Source organism: Anser brachyrhynchus, assembly GCF_964034855.1.
Source record: "Anser brachyrhynchus genome assembly, chromosome: 15".
Classification (NCBI taxonomy): Eukaryota; Metazoa; Chordata; class Aves; order Anseriformes; family Anatidae; genus Anser; species Anser brachyrhynchus.
Window position 1 is genome coordinate 17856927 of NC_137733.1, and position 18801 is coordinate 17875727.

Consider the following 18801-nt stretch of genomic DNA (forward strand, 5'->3'; position numbering starts at 1 on the left):
TCTCGTGTTCAGGACATGCTGCTGTGCCCAGCGAGTGCTGTGGCTCTGGGAAGGGTGGGAGGGTTGTGAGGCCCACTGCCAGTGCTGCAGTGGCCCAAGCATTTTTTTTTTTTTTTATTTAACAAGTATATGGATAAGGAAGAAGGAAAGATGGAGAAAAATCTCCTTCCACCTCCAAGAGACCCCTTCTGGGCTGTGAAGTCTCAGCTGCAGTGGGGCTGGGCTCTCTGACCCACCGGGGAGCTGCAGAGAGCAGGCAGCAGCACAGCTGGCAGGAGACTGAAAAGCATTCCATAATGCGAAGTGAATCGCTTCTAGCTACGGAACTATGTGAGCCTTCCCTGTCCTTATTCTCCTTGTGTTTGCAGTCCTATCCTTGGAACCCATTATGTTCTTGCTCTGTTGAAACAGCTTGTGGGTTCAGACTTGAGGAAATGGAGTATGATTGGTTTCCATCTCCTCAGGGCAAGCTCATACCCCAAGAGCCAACTGGCCAGTACCGTGAAACATAATATCCTCCATGATATTTCACCAATTATCCTTCTGGATGAAGCATGTAGCAAGTTAAACAAGCTGGGATCATCTTCCACTGGATGGTGGTAGCTTTAAGGAAATTCAGACCTTTAGCCAGAGGTAGATGGATATGACCTTCCGTAGTGTAATTGTAACAATCTTACCATTTTTATTCCCTAGTAGTTGAAATATTTCAAAAACTAAATGACCCAAGGTCATTAAACTTTGTAAAGAGATTGCTGCAGGTATTTCCAGACATCTATCAAAAACTAAGTCACCATGACTGCCTACGACTAGAGGAGAGCACAGACTGGTAAATTGTCTTGTTTCATATCCCTCCAGCATTTTTGCTGAGGTTTCCTAATTTTTCATAGCCATTTTGTTGGCAATGCTAATTAAAATTAGAGTTGAGTAAGAGGTATCTTTATCTGCTTATCACCTTATCTGATATGAAAAATGAGTCTGTCTTGAGAAATAGCATGAAGACAGATACCTGCATAACACGGGACTTTTTAACCAGTTTCTGATTTGAGCCAGGTTACTTCAAGTGACTGCTTCTGCTTGTCTGGGATATTTAAGAGGGTTGTGCAAAAAATTTCCACACTTCTGCTTCCTCTGCTCGTAGCTGCACAATTTGTATAAATATGAGAAGATGCAGGTCTGGGATATATTCATCTCATTTCTGATATTCTCAGTGTCTATCACAGTGTTTATCACAAGAATAAAAGCAATGAAAACAACAAGACGTTTTTAAGCAAAATGCCCAAGCAAACTCCCCAGAGCTCAGAGAGCCACTTGCCCTGGTCAGGGCCACCAGCCAGTGAGAAGTGCAGCGCCCACCAAGGCTCGGCCTAGCTTCTGCCGCAGTGACAGCCTGCCCCACAGAGATGGGCTCTTTCATGCCAGGTCCTAGGCCACGGTCCCCACCTCACCACAGGAACCACTTGTTGGTGAAAAAAAGTCAGAACAGTTTTAAAGAAATTGTACGTTACGCCTGCATAGCTTCTGACATTACTTCATGCAAGGCTCACTATGGAAGATCCCTACTAACCCCTCTGGACAGCAGTAACATCACTGATGTTCCTTGAGCAATGGATGCAGGAAATAAGATCTTCATTGGCCTCTGTCCCCATATGGGTCTCCCAGGCCAGCAGCTCATGCAGTGTGCAGGATGAGGCCAGCATACTCAGTGCAGGAGTAGGCCTGGTCCCAGGAAGACTCTCTCTGCAAATGGCATATAGCGGCATCAGCTACCGTGCATCTCATTTTAAAAGCATGACACAAACTTATATCACAAGATTAGATTGTTTTTTTCTTGCCATTCTTCTTGCTTTGTTTCAGTGGGGGAGAGGAAAAAAAAAATCAAGCCACAGATAACTCGATCAGGGTGTGCATGGTGAGTAGCCCAGAATGCTGTGAAATCACATAAAAGATTTGATCAGAGTCAATATCAGCTGCTGAGCTATAATAGCTTTTGTGATTCTCCTAACAGGATTTTAATTTTATGTTTATTATTTGGGGACTAGCAAAGCACATGAAATGCCTGTGTGGTGGTGTGGGCTCCCTTTTCCTCTCTTCTCTGAAAGGCTGGGAAAACTCAAGTGCAAAGCAAGCTGACTTTCAGTATTTTTAATTTTTGCTTGTGTTCCCCAGGCTTGGCAGGAGAGAGTGAACTTAATTAAAATCAATGGAGAAAAAGAATGGGATAAATCACAATATGAATATTCTCAGTGTCTGTATGCAAGCGTAGCATATGCAGGCTTCTGCCTGCATTCAAAACAGCAACTCCTTCAAAGCACAGCGGAGCCTCCTTGCTTTCCATTGTCTCCAAGAAACAACAGCTTTTCAAAGCGTTGCAGCTCCAATTTGGAGGCTGCTCCCTCCTTCCGTAACTTGCTCTGCTGGGATGGGTGATGGTCAGAAGCAGTCAAGAAGGTGCTTTTGCAGAGTTTTCCAGTGTGTGCTATCCTGAGCAAACAGCTGCTCTCCCTGGGCAGCCCCTAATGCAGGCACTGCCATAGCCTGGGCTTACAGGGCCAGTCCAGCCTCTGCCCAGCACTGCCCGCATGCAACAGCGGTACCACCACCTGCCCACAGGCCCCAGCACAGCCAGGGAGACTGTTTCACAAGCCATTTTCTTTTTCTTCTCTTTTTGGCATTTTGCTAGTAGTAAAGGGAAGCCATCCGATTCTTTTCTTCAATTGGGAAATGTGCTTTCAAAGCGTGTACTTTCCACAACATGCAGAATTGTCCTTTACTCATTTTTATTTGTGCATCTGCAACGAATGCATCTGTCCTAGTGCCTGGGACCTTCCTGCTGCAGAGCAAGAGCTGGGAGGGCTGGGGACAGTAATGGCAGGGCAGTAAAATGGGTTCAGCTCTCCTAAGGACCATCACTGACCCTGAACCATCATGGATCAGAAAACGTGAGCAAAAGAATTGGAGAGAGGAGTAGAAGAAGAAGGAACACTGGGAAGGAAACCATCTCTCTGAGCATGATTCAGCCCCAGCACGGTGAGCACCAGCACTGCCCACTCTGCTCATTCCCAAACGGGCTGTTTCGGGGAAATCTCGGGCTGGTTTTCAGAGCAAATAACAGCTCTTTAGAGTCACCTGCCAGCATAAGTTGATGATGTCAAAGCCTTCACCACATCGGTCAGACTTTAATTGCAATGTGTGGTGTGCTGAGCTGTTTAGTGGGTTAAAGCAGCAACAGGTGCACCTCGCTCCAGGGCCAGGGAGGCATCTGGCTGTGCTGGCTCAGCGGCTGCTCCAGCGTGTAGCAGGGACAGCCCGGGCTGCCCTGATCCTGTGCCGTGTGGGCAGTGCTGCGCAGACGACTGGAGGGCGCTCCCAGGTGTTCCTCTCCTGCCGAAAGCAGACACTGCTGCCCAGCAGCCTCCTGCATTACCAGTTTTCTCAAAGCCCTTGGGACTCACAAGCATTAGGCAGGCCCCATTGTTGACCTGAGCCTTGCCAGGCCGACGCATCTCAGCAGGTCCGTTTGGATCTCCGCTACCCAGACCTGCCTCCTCTCCGCACTCTGAACTCGTGGTTGGCACCGTGCCTGGGCCTGTTCCTCCCCCCCATTTAGCTAAGGCCAGGAACGCACCACTGTAGCCATAAAGCAAGAGCTACAGGGCTTCCTCTCACCATGCAGCCAGGGCTTTAGTTTTAATAACATAAAATAAAAAATCATTATTCCATTGTTTAGCACTTGTTGCCAGTCCCTTCCAGATGAATTAATTTCTTAATCACGCTTTTAATAGGGGAGACTGTTAGAGCCCATGCGGGAATGGTTAATATTAGTAGTATTTAACTGTCAAAAGCTTTTCATATCGTAAACCAGTCTCACGGTCAAACAATAAAATTCACAGTCTAATTGGTGGGTAACAGGCCTCCAGGCACTCATCACTTATGACAGCCAACAGCAGCAATGCCGCGTGCCGGACCACGACAGCCAGCTGCTCTGGGCAGCCCACGAGCAGCTCTGTTCATTCCCAGCCCCAGAGGCGCCCCAGCCCCCTCCCACCAGCAGGGAGACCCTCAGAATGACAGCGGGGCCATTCACCATTGCCCATTCGGATGTCTGCTCATAGCGGCTCCATGCGAGTGGGTGTACAGCACAAGCGAGCACTCAGCATCTACGTGGGTTGCTCAAGACAGCGTTTTTCTTCCAGTCAATCTTTCACAGATTTATGCTGGAGAAATGGGAGCATTAAATATCCCCTTGCTGTAATTCAGCATGCAGCAAGAGATACAGATTTAAATATTTAGTAGCACATAACTGGCTAAAAGCCTCAGCAACATTTTTAAAAATCACTTCTTAATAAAACTGGACTGAAATATTCCCCGCAGTTAGAATTTATGGTTGGTAATTGGTGTTCTTGTGATAAATAGGAGTGAATATATATTTATGAACAACAAATATTAATGAAGAAATAATACAGGAGCCCAACTTCAGGCTGTGCAGCTCGCTATTACTCTACAGTATTCCCCAAGGAACACTGACATTAAGCAAACACAAAGGCATAATCTTGTTTGACTGAAAAATCCAGGAGAAAGGAAGTGTGGTCCTAGGGCACAGAGGCTTCCCCCAGAGGCTGCAAGATTCAACGAAAGAATCCATGCAGTCCATACAGGGACGCTTGCATCCGATGCGAACTCTACTCCCTAGGCTATGTATCAGATACATCTCGTATCTGAGTTGCAGTTTGCAAACACTCCAGCACTATTGATTCTTATCATGGGTGAGACATTAATTTGCATGTGTTCCACTATGATTAAAAACTTGGAGGCAGAGTCTACAGTAACTGCTCCTTTTCTGTATGATGGCAGGATGAGATTTATCTATAGGTGATGATCTTGATTACTGCTTAGGCACAGCTTATGCAGGAGAAGCATGTTGATTAATCTTCATTTTTCACCCATCAAGAGCAGTTTTTAATGCCTGTTGCCTTCTGCACCAGAATCTCAAATTAACGCATAAGCCAGATAGAGAAATCCCACAGAGCCCCGTCCACCAGCACACAGGTCCTCTCCTGAACACAATACTGCTCTGAGGCTGTGCCTGGGCCCAAGCTGGGGGCACGGAGGAAGAGGCAAGCCTGGCTGGTGTCTGCAGCATGCCAGGCACCTCTGACAGGCTCACTGGAGCCTACTGGAGTAAGCCATCACATTTCCCAAGGTCCATGGAAGGTACCAAAGCCCACAGGCAGGCAGAAACAAGGTACTGACACAACCACAAGAGACTGGCTTCAGGGAGTGAGTCCTGCTGCATGAGCAGTTGGACCAGTGGTGATGCCCCAAGCCTGGCTCTTCTCCCTGCTGCTGTAACTGCCCTCCCACAGAGGCTGGCACTCTCCACCATGCTCTGACAGCGTGGAAGAGCAACATTGTCTGTGAAAACCACAGCAGCCACAGGAAACATTTCTAGCATTAAATAAAATAAAAGAGACTTTTTTTCTGCAATAGAAACTCTGTGATCTTGCAACACAATTTGCATAAACAGATAATTTGGCTATAAACACTTTCAATGTTAACTTGTAATTACATATAGAACAACTCACTCAAAATACAATTAAAGACCTTGATGAATTGGAAAATGTCAAAACATTTAAAAGGCTTCAACATACATTTGATTTACATCTCCTTGGTCAGACATTAAACTGGAGATTGTTTACATTTTCTCTTCCAGAGCCCAGAGCACATGGAGATTCTGTCTCCCCGCATCAACAACCCAGCCCACCAGCACATGCAGGGATCATTAGCGGTTATTCTTCCACACAGAGAATCATCTGTGTTTTCTCTAAGAACAAATTTAAAATGAGAAGTTTACAGCTCAGATTCCTAGACTCACTTCACAGCTGTCTCCACTCATTCGTTACCCTTAAAGGAATCAGTAGGCCCAATATTTTTCACATTGTCCAGAAAATACAGGCTGGGAGGATGCTACTCATCCTTCAGAAATACAGAGCTACTTCAGCAGAAGGCAACAAAGCAAAGAAAAGCCCATCTCACTCCAAGCAGGCTGCTACCACAGTTAGGGCGCCTGACACATATATGTTCAAATGCCCTTGGAGGGAAGGTAAGACACAGCCCGGGCCCCCCTCATCCTAGAAGACCCTCTGCCAGAATGATTGGTGAAGGAAGGAGCCTTGCTTGCACTGCACACACCTGCACAGCAGCATTTGCCAGTGGGGACCAGAGAGGGCCCAAGTAGGCAAGGTGAGACAGCAGAGCTTTACAGAACACAAGTGCCAAGTTACATATTCAGAACCAGGCCTCGGGCCTCTGTTTCTCTCATTTTCTTACCACCAGAGCATGTCTGCCTGGGACCAGAACATGAAGCAACCTGGCTTCGGAGACTGTCCTGATCTCCAGGAGCTAAGGACCCCTGGAAATCTCACCAAAAACTTGGTATTTTTTCTGCCAAGTTCTCTGCCTCTGATTGCACACTGAGGTTATCTGATAGCTAGTAGAGTCCTGGAGAGCGAGTTGCTTCCCAAACCACACCAACCTAACAAGGCTCACCTACTGCTGAAATAATAAGCAAGAATGCTTGTCCTTTCTGTTTCCAGAACATTTTGAAGGCTGGTCACAGCTGTATGTCTTCTCTTCAAGGTCAGATTCCTTAAGGGTTACAGGCTGAACAATTCCACATATATCCTAAAAATACACAGCTTTATTTGTAAATCACCTAATATATTTTAAAGGGCAGGCACTCCATGTTTTACTTTTTATTGCCACTTATCTTCCATCTCTGCCACGGTGTTTATCCTCCGCTATGCAAAGGCGCATATCCACAGCCCTCTGTTTCTGGAAGGCTGACACGGCAGAACACCAGGAGCTCAATCAAGTGTGGCCCTTGTAATCTGTTAGAGAGCTCATGAAGGAGATCAGCGCGCTTTCTGAAATACCACTGAGCATATAAAGCAAAGCAAAAACCTATAAACAATCATTGACCATGGAGCTCAAAGGAGATAAAGTCTGAGTCGCACTCATGAAGCCCACAAAATTAGCCTGGGAACGTGGTGCACATGCAGCTCCAGAAGGGAACATGCTTTGCTGCTGGTAGAGCAATGTCCCTGGTACTGGGAGTTCGTCCACCTTACAAGGAGTCACTTGCTTCATACTGCTCTTCTATACTTCCCTCCAGGCTACGGTCACCACCAAACCTCTGTGCCTGCATGCTGGGATGAATGCTGCTTCTGCCTGGATGAAGCTGCTGAAAACATGTCCCAGCCCCCGGCCAGCCCCCAGATGCACCAGCCTGCCTTGGGCTACGCTTGTCCCACAGCACCAGCACTCAGCCCCGCAGCCAGTGTTGGGCAAGCAGCAGGATGAAGCACACATTCACGCCACCTAGGTCACCAGTGCAGTACTAATTCAGCTCACAGAGGGTTCTCATCCCTCGTTAGTCTGTCACCCGACATCCATTAGCTCCTAGCAGGGCGCTCCCATAGCAAATCCTCAGCCTGAGCCCTCCTTCCCAGGCCATGGTTAGAGCCCTTTTTTAGAGCTGCTGCTGCTACTGCCCAACAAGTCGCAAGCTGTAGGTTATTACAACACAGCATACAGATGCTCTCTTTTTCCATTTGTCTGCATTAAATAATTATTTAAGCTATATTAGGTATTTATCAAGTAAACTGTCAGCATCTGAAGTTTCCTTATTGTAGCTGAAGATTGAGAGCAGCAATTTGTATGCATCCTGGCACTTGTATGGTGTCTCTGCACACTGAAATTATGATATGAACATGATGTTTTATGAGATACTAGAACTTAATTTCAAAATTTTGGGAGGAGGGAGAAGGAAGTGAGGGGAAGCTGGTTCGCCAGGTCCTCCAGTATAGCGAGGGGCTCTCAATTGTGTTTCTCCTGGAAACTCCGGGGCAGCAGCTGATGTTCAGGACAGTGAGAGACTAGCCAGTGGCACTGCCAACCCTGGGTTAAGGGTGCTGAATGTGACACTGCAGAGCACCTCTGCATCCCCAGAGGGACTCGTGTGAGAAAGCAGTCCCTGGCTGCTGTCATCTCCACTCCCACCCCAGCCTTTCCATTTCCCACCTCTTCTGGGATCTCACAGGCTTCCATGAGGGTGCTTCACTAGTGAACTGGAAGCCAAATTCAAGCCAAGCACTTCCTCCAAGGATCCTGCCCACAAACACCCCATCTGCAGGGCAGGAGAATGGGTCCTTGGTTAAAAAAACACAACTCCATGTGGAGGGCTGCCTCCACCCCATGCACACATACTGCATGCCTACCCTGGAGGATCTCAGCACAGCTGGGGTTCACTGCACCATTTATTACCCCAAGTTTCCTGCATGTTGTTCTTACACTCCTGACTCAGGAGCCAAAATGGTGAGGGAGGCTGTGTGCAGAGTGGCAGCAGTTCCTACCTTTCTGAGAATGTTCCCTGAAACCCCAGGAAGCCTGGTGAAGAGGCCTGGCCTGGGAGAACTGATACAATAGTTCTTTTTCCTTACTTCCAGCTTTGGAATTTCTCTCTTCCACTCTGGTTCTGACAATTTTCACAGCAGGAACCCCTCCATGCTGGAAACTGTTTCCTTGAATTTCACAGATGTCTCATGCTGCTCCTTTCCTTTCCCTCTCTCCTCTTTGCTTTCCTCCATGTCTTGTCCAAGCTGGACATCCCTGGGGGGAAAATGAGAGATGCTGTTTACAAAAGATGTCAGCTCTTGGCAACCTGCATATCTGAGGGATTTATCTGTTCTCTGCATGAGCAGCAACTGCCGCAACCCCAGCCACTCTCCAGCCATCACCATAACTACCGTCTATGTCAGCCTCCCACAGCAGGTCTTTCAACAGATTAATTTAAAAGGTTTCAGTTTGGCTGATTGCATCTAATTTGCCTTGAACCACTGTCGTGATGTGGTGGCAGAGTTGTAGCTCTTGTTCTGGCAGCCTCCTCTCACCTCACCAGATGGCTGCCTTGGCAATTGCACTTCAACTGAAGAGGATCAACACGTACAGTGCACACTAGGTGAGCCCCAGGAGATGGCACAGTGCTCCTTCCCATGCTCAGCTGAAGTTTTGCTCCATACCAAAGGAGTCAGAGAGCTCTGGGAAGTGCTTCAGCCCCCTAAGGAGACCTGGCAGGGCTACGCATTCAGCTCTTCTGGAGAAATTAGCAGCAGGAGTTATTATGGGAACAGGAGAGTTAGGAGAGCGCCAGAGAAGGGGGCCTGTGTGGGCAATGATCCCAGGTCCCCAGTAGTGCCACAGTTCCCTAGTGGGAAGAGGAGGCTGGAGGGGTGTGTGCAGCAGAGCCCAGTCAGCAGAAGTCTTGGTGATTGGCATGACCCCAGGCCAAGGATCAGCTAGCTCTGGGAGAGGCTCCATCTCTGCGCCTCTCGGAACTGCCAGTTGTCACCTTTGCCGTAGGAGAAGCTGCGCAGACAAGGGCACTTGGTCTGCATTTTGCTAGCTGTGTTTCATCTGGTTGGTGTGTGTAAGCGTATAGCGTACACAAGCGTCTTGTATCATTCCAACAACAGCTTCAACCTATGAGAAAACAGAAACAACTTCAAAGACTGAAGGAAAAGTTGCTTCTGAAACACAGCAGCAGAGAAAAAGCACAGACACCAGCACTCGGTAAGTTCAGACCAGGGCTGAATTGTGAGATGATAAGGACAGAGGTAGAAACCCATCCCATTTTCAATTCCTATAAGAATGAGCACGAGCCATTTTTTCCTTTATATATTCTTGACACTTAACCTACTCAATGCTCTTTATTTGCATTGACCACATTTTGTAGTACGATTAAATTTGTATGGAAGAGAACCAATTAGTTTTGTTTTACACTTATTGAATGCACTTTATGGTCAGACAAATTAACTCTCAGCAGTTAGTTTGATTTATCCAGCAGCATAAAGTTTGACAATCTGTCCTCTCAGATAATCCGTTTTAAAAGAATTATCTTTATTGTTATTTTTCTTGTTTGGGAGAAACCATTAAACCTGGAGGCAGGTATGAAGAGGAAGCAAACACTGTCAGGAGACTGGCCCTGTCCAGAGAATTCAAAAGCAAACATGCCTGTTTGCCTCTTGACAAAGCCTCTGCTGAGAGGCACCAGTATGTTCTGGAACAGTGACTGTCTTTGCAGACAAAGTGGAGCTCCAAAGAGGAGCAAGTGCCAGTCTGTTTTAGAAATGATGCCTTATCCTGTCAGAGAATTTTAGGTAGGCACAGGACATAACAGAGGAGCAGGTGCCCAAGCAGCTGCCCTGGGGAGCAGGTGGCAGTGCTGAGCAAAGAGGACACTAACCAGGGAAAATTACCGCCAGGAAAGCTAGCGGGAGAGCTCTGGGAAAGAGAGCAGTCTGGGCATTCTGTCTAGACCTGCCAAACATGGAGGACATGCTGATGGAAAGCCCTTCCCTCAGCCCCACCTGAGATCTGCCTGTCCTGGCCGGTGTGTGGCCTGCCCTGAGGATGAGCTCCATCCACGCTGCTGCAGTGGGCACTGGGCTACCAGCACGATGCCCAAGGCATCCACCGAGCATCTCTGGCAGGGCTCACCACTCTGCTTCATGTGGGCAGCCAGAATCAGAGGGGACACTGGCAGCTCCTTTCCAGCCCATATTTATGACGTGCTGTGCTTAACAGGCTACACTGTCCAGGAGAAGCAAGCCTCAGCTGTGAATGACCTGAGCAGCCTGCCTCTGGCTGCATGGGCAGTTGGCTCCACAGGCCTGGACGCTGAGAGACCAGGATGCCCAGGATGAATGCCTAGCACAAGCCCATTGCCACAGCAAGAGTGCATCCTGCCTCTGCTCCCAGGCCTCACAGGAACCCTGATTCCTCCTGATACCCCCATGCCAGGAGGGGCTGCCACCGTGTCTAGGGGGAAGGCAGGGAAAGACATGGCTGGGAATGCTGCAGGAGAAGGAATAAGCAAGCGGTCACAGACTGTGAAAACCTCTCCTGAGAAAGGTGTGGCAGAGCTGATGCTTGAATCAGGAATGATAGATTGGAAAGCCCTCATGAGAAGTGTGTGCAATTGGAACAATCCTTGCTGGGCCCAGCACACAGCCCAAAGGGCATCACTCTTTACCATTGCTCTTTCATTACAGATACGTCTGTTGGCATTGGGCACAAGGCATGGCTGATGGTTGTGCTAAAGAAGTTGCCTGCTCTAAGGCTGTTCCCTCTCTCTCTGTTGCTTGGACAGTTTGGAATAAATGATTGCCAGTGCTGGTAATGCACCCCTCCAAGCTGGAGCAGACTGCTCCCAACACAGTGCGCAGAGGTGGGTCTCCCAGTGAGTCTGGTCTTCCTCTTGTGTAAGCATTGATTAGCTTGGGCTCAGCAGCCCACTCCCATCTAACAGGAACAATCCTGCTAGAGGTTTATTACTAGCAGAGTGACACTGCCATTGACACAAGGACAAATGGGCCAAGGAAGCTGTGTGGTGCCTGGGAAGCTCTGAAGCCCAGTCTCGTTTGTATTTGGCAACTATACGTAAAAAGAATTTGGACCCAGTTAGTAAATGAAATTTAGATAATAAATTGACTCATGTGAGCATGCTGCCGGTTCTTCTCATGCAATGGAAGAAACAAGGAGATGAAGGTTTATTATTTCATAAGAACGAGCTGTTTTCATACAGGACAAGATACTGGAGAGGCACTGCTATTTTTTGGCAGACAGTGGCCACATTTGATGATCATTCATTTTAAGGATCTAAGCTTAGCAGACAGGATGTTTCCCAAGCCAACTAAGCGATCAAGAAGAGCCCCCTCCTGACAGTTCTGTCACCCACCATGTCCTCCCCACTTCCTCAGCATCCTCAGGCAGGCAGGTATGGTTGAGGATGATGCAAGTCCCACATACAGCAGTGACAGAAGGTGCCCAATCACATTACTTTGTACAATAGATAGAGATCCACTCAGTGCTGCAGGTCAAACACAGATTGATGTGAAAACCAGGTATGGTAGAACTGAAAAACATCCCAACAAGAAGACCTCGGAATCCCTCCAGATTTCCCGTTCCTTTGCCCTTTTGTTCACAACCAACTTTCATCCCTTGCTAATTCCACACAGACAGGCACCATAATCTAGCATTTGTTAGCAAACATAAAATGATTCTTCTCTTCATGATAGATGAAGACGTCCTTGTCTGGTTCTTACAAAGGTCTTGTGGTCATCTGTCCTGCAAACATCTAGTGTATGTGTTTAGATCCTATAGTGTAAAATGCAAAAGTAGCATTTCTTATCAGATATAACACTACTTGTCCTCTAACATACAGAGCCTAAACATGATACTGAAAGCATATCAGGAACAGACTTACAAGCTGGGGGACAGAACTGCAATTTGGAGGACAGCACCCAATAAACAAGACAAACCTAGCACTCCTCTGAAGCGGACACTAACTTTGGAGGGTCCTCAAAGGACACAGTTGCTCCTCTTCCTGTGCAAGAATCCCCTTGAGAAGCTTCACATGTGTAGACTATGCAGCTGCCATTTGGCCAAGTCACAAAGTATTATGAAAGTCAAAGCTTGCACTGGGAGTAGCATGCCATCTGTTCAGGCTTGAAAGACAGGAAATAACTATCAAAACTACAGTCTAATCACAATCAGCTGGCTGGCAGCTAACAAGTACACACGTTGTCTGGCAAAGAGCTAAGATGCTTATCAGCTGAGCATCTTGCAAGAGAGAAATGAAGTATCTGACGGGCTGAGGGAGAAATACAACAAGAGCAGGCAGCCAAAACAAGGCTAATTAATGGGGAGTCACATGGTCCACTGAAAACTAGGAAGCATCTACACAAGGATCCTCTCATTGCTCCTGTACACCTCTGTTTAAATTCATATCCACTATTAAAGGATACAGAAAATGCATAGGCTGGGAAGCAGCCAACTATGTCTGCACGTAGCAAACTAAAGACAACAACAGAGATGGGAACTGAACCACAAAGCACAGCAACTAAAATATACAGTCGATAGAAGAGCTTAATCTACAGGGAAGTATGTAAGATGATCTGTGAATAGGGATACTGACAGCTCATGGTCAGTAAAGGTCAGTTAGGTTGCTGGTCTGCTTGACTCCAAGTAGGATGTCACCATAATTAGTAGTAATGCTTTGGTTCTTGCTATTTGCTATTTAGCTCAATAAAGAAGTGACATATTCATCACAGAGTTACATCTCTGCTCAAAGAGAACTGATCTCAGATCAATTCCTCAGTATGCCTGAAGAATCTACATTGCTAATGGATGTTGGGTGAACAGATGTTCCTGGGGTAACAAGGCTCTGGAAGGAGATAAACACAGAAGATACATTTGAACCCAAGGAGATGCTACTTTTTAAATCAGTCAGCAATGAGAGACAGTCTCATCCTCACCAACCTGTCTGAATTTTCAGCCAATTGACAGTCACAAGGGAGCACACATCCACTTATGCTCTATGCACCCAAACCAGTAGTCCCTAACTGTCTGTATGAAGAAATATCAAAAGATTTTGCACGGACAAACTACTCAGCAGCCTAAAAAAATGAAAGTCAAGAACACCAGACTCATCTTTGGGCTACGCATGTCCAGAGGCAGATGGTAAATCTTCAGAAACAGTAACAAGCCATCTGCATTCCCTGTGTGCTGCAGCAAGCCATCACTGTCAGCCTCAAGAGGAGGGACTAGGCGAGTCTTTTGGAACATGACCAGCCGACTGACATGGATGAAGAAAGAAGATGAGGAAATATGTGACTGTTAAAAAAACCATGGGGCCTTGGGACTGTGATACCCATGGATGAAGATGTTGTAGAAAGGAGAAAGACAAATTGTTCAGCTGCATAGCTGTCCTCTCTCAATACTTTGTTGAAAGACCCACCTCAATAGCATCAACATTCAATGTTCGACAAATTGGAAGATAAGGTGAAAAACTTAACAGAGGCATATTCACTGTAACAGCTGTGACAGATATTCCTCAAGCACCACAAAGCACAGCTCTACTTGTGCTCAGTTCTGCACAGTAAACGGTAATTAGACTTTGCCAATCAATGTTGTTTCCTTATTGATGACGATGGGGAGATGAAGGATCTGTGATAGACAGATTCTACCGAAGCTTTTCCCTCCTATTTGTTATTTCAAGCTTGCAGTCAGAGCAACGGGATTTGCTCAAACTGTGTTTCAAGGATTTTTTTTCTACATTCCTGTTCTATATGTAAAAAACTTCAATTGTTTCTGAAAAGGGTTTGTTTCAGTCATCTTTAGCACACAGAAAAGTGCAGCAACACAGACACACCATAAAATAATCGGCGCCAGATCACACCTACAGTATCCTATCAGCAAAATTATGAATCGGATCCTGCATTGGTCTTGACTTTTTAAGATAATTGTGAAGGCACTAACACAGAAATCAAGACCTACTTTTAGGCGTAACCCAACACAGCTTGTCCTTATCAAAAGATAAAGCATGCTGCATTTGATTACCATGATGGGCTAACTCCGTGGTCACAGGACATCCCACAAGAACCCACAGCAAATGGTAAAGAGTACCAGGGAGGACAGGTAGGATAAAACCCTCTTCACCTGGCCCAGGCCCAGGGACTGTTAAAGCTTCTACTCTTGAAGACTGCATTTGTGCTTAGGGTATGAAATGCAAGACTTGATATTGACCACACTGTCACTTGTTTCTTAATCAAAACAACTCTGTAAGCCAAAGGCAGCTGAGTGCAGTTGAGGCTGGGTACATGAAGGAGGATGCGCAGCATCTGCACAGCACAGGGTGCGGAGCAGGGCTCCAGGCTAGAGCCAGAGGCAGGGCTGGTCCCTGCTCCCCATCTCCTGCAGGCGGAAGGAGATAAGCAGAGCCCAGGCCAGGAGGCAGCTCAGGGGAGATGGCGGTGATGAGGTGACAGCTCTGCTTTCATGTTTGGATAGAATAGGCTGCCCCTCCATGAAAACTGAGAAACTTGCTTCAAGATCTGTAGCTCCACGAACACTTTTCTGCTGTTGAAATTCAGGCCATGCATCTCTGTACCTATGAGTAACGGCAAACAGAGCGCCCCTCAAGGCCCTGACCCTGGACAAGTGCTTGCACAGTCACAGTGCTCACAGAGGAGCACACATGCTGTCTGCTGGACAGCACAGTCTGCAGCTCCACCACCTCAGGGAGGACTTTCTTCCAGTGCAGGGAGCCAATTTCAGAGAAGGAACTAAACTCAGGAAGTTTTCAGGCTGGTGTGATACATTCAGTTTTGCTTTTTAATGTTTGCTTTTCTTTTTCTCATGTCCTTGGTCTTTGCACTTCTTTCTAGAAAGATAACAGGAGCAGAAAAGCTTAATCTGCTCCTGGTGAAAAGGTGGAATTCTGATTGCTTGCTTTGCCTCTTTTGGGCAAGCATTTTTATCCTGCATTACTGTGGGGAAAGGTCTTGGCTCTTCAGGCTCCAGCTTTTGTCTTTTTGTGAGCTGAAGGGTTTTTCCCAAAGTGAGTATTGAAATGCTTCAATGATCTTAAAAAAAAAAAAAAAAAAAAAAAGTGCAGATTTTGTGAGACTTTGGTCTGCAGTAAAAGAAAAATCTAACAAGCTGAATGTCATTTTTTTTTAAGGAGATAAGAAAAAGGCTACTGGAGCTGTCAGAGCTTAAGCTTCAACCTTTATGTTTACAAAGCAAAAAGGGCAATTAAATGTGGAAAAATAAATCTTTCCAAGACTCTGCCAGTGGTTCTTCTGGTTTGTACTCAGACTGCTGAATGACAGGCTAGTTTAGTGCCTTAGGCAGGGACTCAGAATAGAGCAGCCCTGACATTTCTTTGATGCTAAGTAGTGTACCCTAATAAAGATGTTCCTTAAAGACATTCCCTCTTGCCTGGCAACCAGGTGCTACAGAACATCCTCACTGCAACTGGATTGCCTGTCTGCTCTGTGCCTCGCCATGCCTGGCACTCTTCTTCCCTTCCTACCAAAGTGTAGCTGCTTCAGACCTCTTGTACATCTTTGTCATTGAATTTGAGGAAGAAATTGTTGGAATAAATCAAAGATATGGTAAGTTGGCAAATTCTGTGCTTTCACCTCCTGGCTATTTCACAAAGCCCAATTTCCACAGAGGTGCTGACGGATTGCAAACATCATGGTTCTGCAAGCACAGCGTCAACATGCAAGCACAGGCCATTATATGGCGAGGATGTCTGCCTGCACCTGCCACAAGCCGCAGCCCTCCTCGCATCTAAAAGAGCAGCTGAAGAAAGCCCTATTTTCTCAGTACATGGAGTAAGCTCCTTTCGGATGCTTGCCCTTAGCCCCTGGGCACACACCCACACAACTCCCAGGTGCAAGGCAGGGGATGGGCTGCAGAGAGGAGTACACCAATGCCAGCTGTGAGGTGCTGGATGCCAGTCAGGGAAGGACCGCATTCCCTTCCAGTTTCCTTCCCATAAGCCTCCAGCTCTTCACACATTTCTATTCTCTGCAAAGACTGAAGTGCAAAAAGAAAGATGAACAGAAGTAGGGGAAAGGACTGGGAAGCTCATCTCCAAGTGCTAAGTGACAGCAGATGGTCGAGGCGCTGCTCTATGACAGATGAAGAAATCAGTAATATATTTGTCAAAGGCAATGTCATTTCAGCAGCCTGCCTGGCTGCCTTAGCTCCCAGAGCTGCCAGCACCCATTGGACATGGATCTCCCAGGGACGCAGCATGTCCTTGTGCCTTCTCCCACAAGGCTGCATGCATTGGCATTGGCACAGCCCGCAAGGGAAGGACATACCGGTGTGGGATCAGATGATGTCCCTGCAGCACAAGATTTACTTAGTGTTGCCTGCGTGTGAAATGTTCTTCACATGTTCAGCAAAGTAACGTTGTTCCCTCTGCCATTCATCACCCAGAACATCACTAACTGAAAGCCAGGAATGGCTTTTGGCATGCCACCGCATACACAGCGATGTCTGGGAATGCAGTGCTGGGAGGGAGCAAGCTGGAACAATGGCAGCACAGCTTCCAGAGGAACAGAAAACAGAAAAGGTTCCATCTGCTGACCTGCAGCACCCCAGGGTCTCTCTATGCCTTGCTCTGCAGAGAACTGTAGTCTTACACATGAGAACTGGCACAGCACATGGCAAGGGAGATGTTCAGAGTGTACTGGGAATGGAGCAGGATGGGTGGTGAGCCTTGGGAGGCTCTAAATTTCCTGTTCATTTAAGGCCAGTTTCTACTTCCTTGGTTTTGTGCTCCTGCACTCACATGGCAGTTGGCTGATATAACACAGCCCTGGGCCTTCTCCTCTAGAGTCTTTCCACTACCTGGCCGCTGGCTCCACGCTCCAAGCTCCACTTTCACCATGTCTCCTGGCCTGCACACCACTCCACCCCATTAAAAATTGCATGCAATTAACAAACACTCTCCCAGGTGCTTCTGCAGAAAAGCATCAGGTTTGCAGTGTCTGTGAGAAGGTATCCAGCAGACAGTGACAAGTGACTTGTCCCCCCTCCCAATTCATTAGCCTGGGAAGATGAGTGCCTCCTGCCTACTGACCCAGAGCATTACAAACAGTGCAGGAGCATATGTCTAGGAGAGAGAATGCAAACTGAATTAACCTGTTGAACAAGCATGGAAAATCTCGTTCTCATTATTTACACAAATAAATTACACACTAGAGAAGATTCTACCTGCTAGTGAATAGAGTTAGTTACGTATCTCCCTGCTCCTTTGTAGAGTAGGAGAACACTGAGGTTGCCACATTCTTGCTGGAAGTGGTTTTGTGGCAAGCTCACAAGCCTGTCAGGCTTTAAAGAAATCCTTCAATATTGCAGGAAATAGCAGGCATTTGTAGAGGACAGGTGAATAGGGAAAAAAAAAGGAAAAAAGAAAAAAAAAAAACTTTTAAATGATGTAATGGCTAGTGAATTGCTTCCTCTGCTGTTTAAAAAAAAAAATAAGAATTTCTGCAGCAGTTGTTCAATGCACAATACAGGAACTTCAGAATTGGGTTTGAACACCACAGACAAAACAGTAAAGAAAACTGGAATGATGAAAGGCAGCTTTTAATTCTTTGCAGTATTTATCAGTCACAAGGGGTGGTATGGATTTCCTATTGCAGTAAACTGTACGTAAATAAAGAGGTTATCAGAGTTTCTAGGGTATGTTTCATCCTTCTTCAAACTACTCACATTTTCCACAGGAAATATATGTATTAAAGGTTTTCACATACTGCAAATTCACACAGGAAATACCACATCTAAGTGATACCCAAGGCAGAATCTACGTGTGCCCTTCTTAACAGTTGCCACAGACATCTAAAAAAGACAAACAAGTCATCAATTGCTGGTTTCATGTTGTACCCGCTGACAGAGCAACATGAGTTTAATCTAATATGCCTGACTGCTTCAGGTAATAAGTCTTCCATGCCCAAATAGCCAAAGTGCATACACAAACCTCCCTAGAATACCAGACAAAAGCAGGGTTTTCTGGAGTCCCAGTGAAGGTGCTCACGTGGTTTTCCAGGTAACAAGCATGAGAGCTGCAATGGGACTACTTTGCAGTCAGTGGAGTCTGCTGCAAGTCTGGCGCCACTATGCCCCCAGCCTCCTGCTCCCCACTGCCCCAACAACATGCCCTCTCTGAGTGTCCAAACCAGGATGCTGATGAATCCAGTGCATCACTGTGCTAACCAGCCTTCACAACATCCAGATGACTTTTTGGAGGAGGCAAAGAATGAGTAATAGACTCTGACATGATGCAAAGCATTCTGTTCCCCTAGAACTGCCAGCTAAGATTGTTCAGGGATCTTCTGTTCAGGTCATCAGTTTACTGTGATTTGCTCCAAGCTCTAAGTA

The 18801-nt window shown here is 46.7% G+C and overlaps 1 long non-coding RNA gene across 1 annotated transcript in view; it reads right to left on the bottom strand.

Moving 5' to 3' along the window:
* Window positions 1-5297: 5297 nt before the first annotated feature.
* LOC308178379 overlaps window positions 5298-18801 on the bottom strand; it is a 36455-nt gene continuing 22951 nt past the window's right edge. The window contains exon 4 of the long non-coding RNA XR_013939715.1: window positions 5298-9537. This is a non-coding gene — a long non-coding RNA (uncharacterized lncRNA). The remainder of the gene's footprint in view (window positions 9538-18801) is intronic.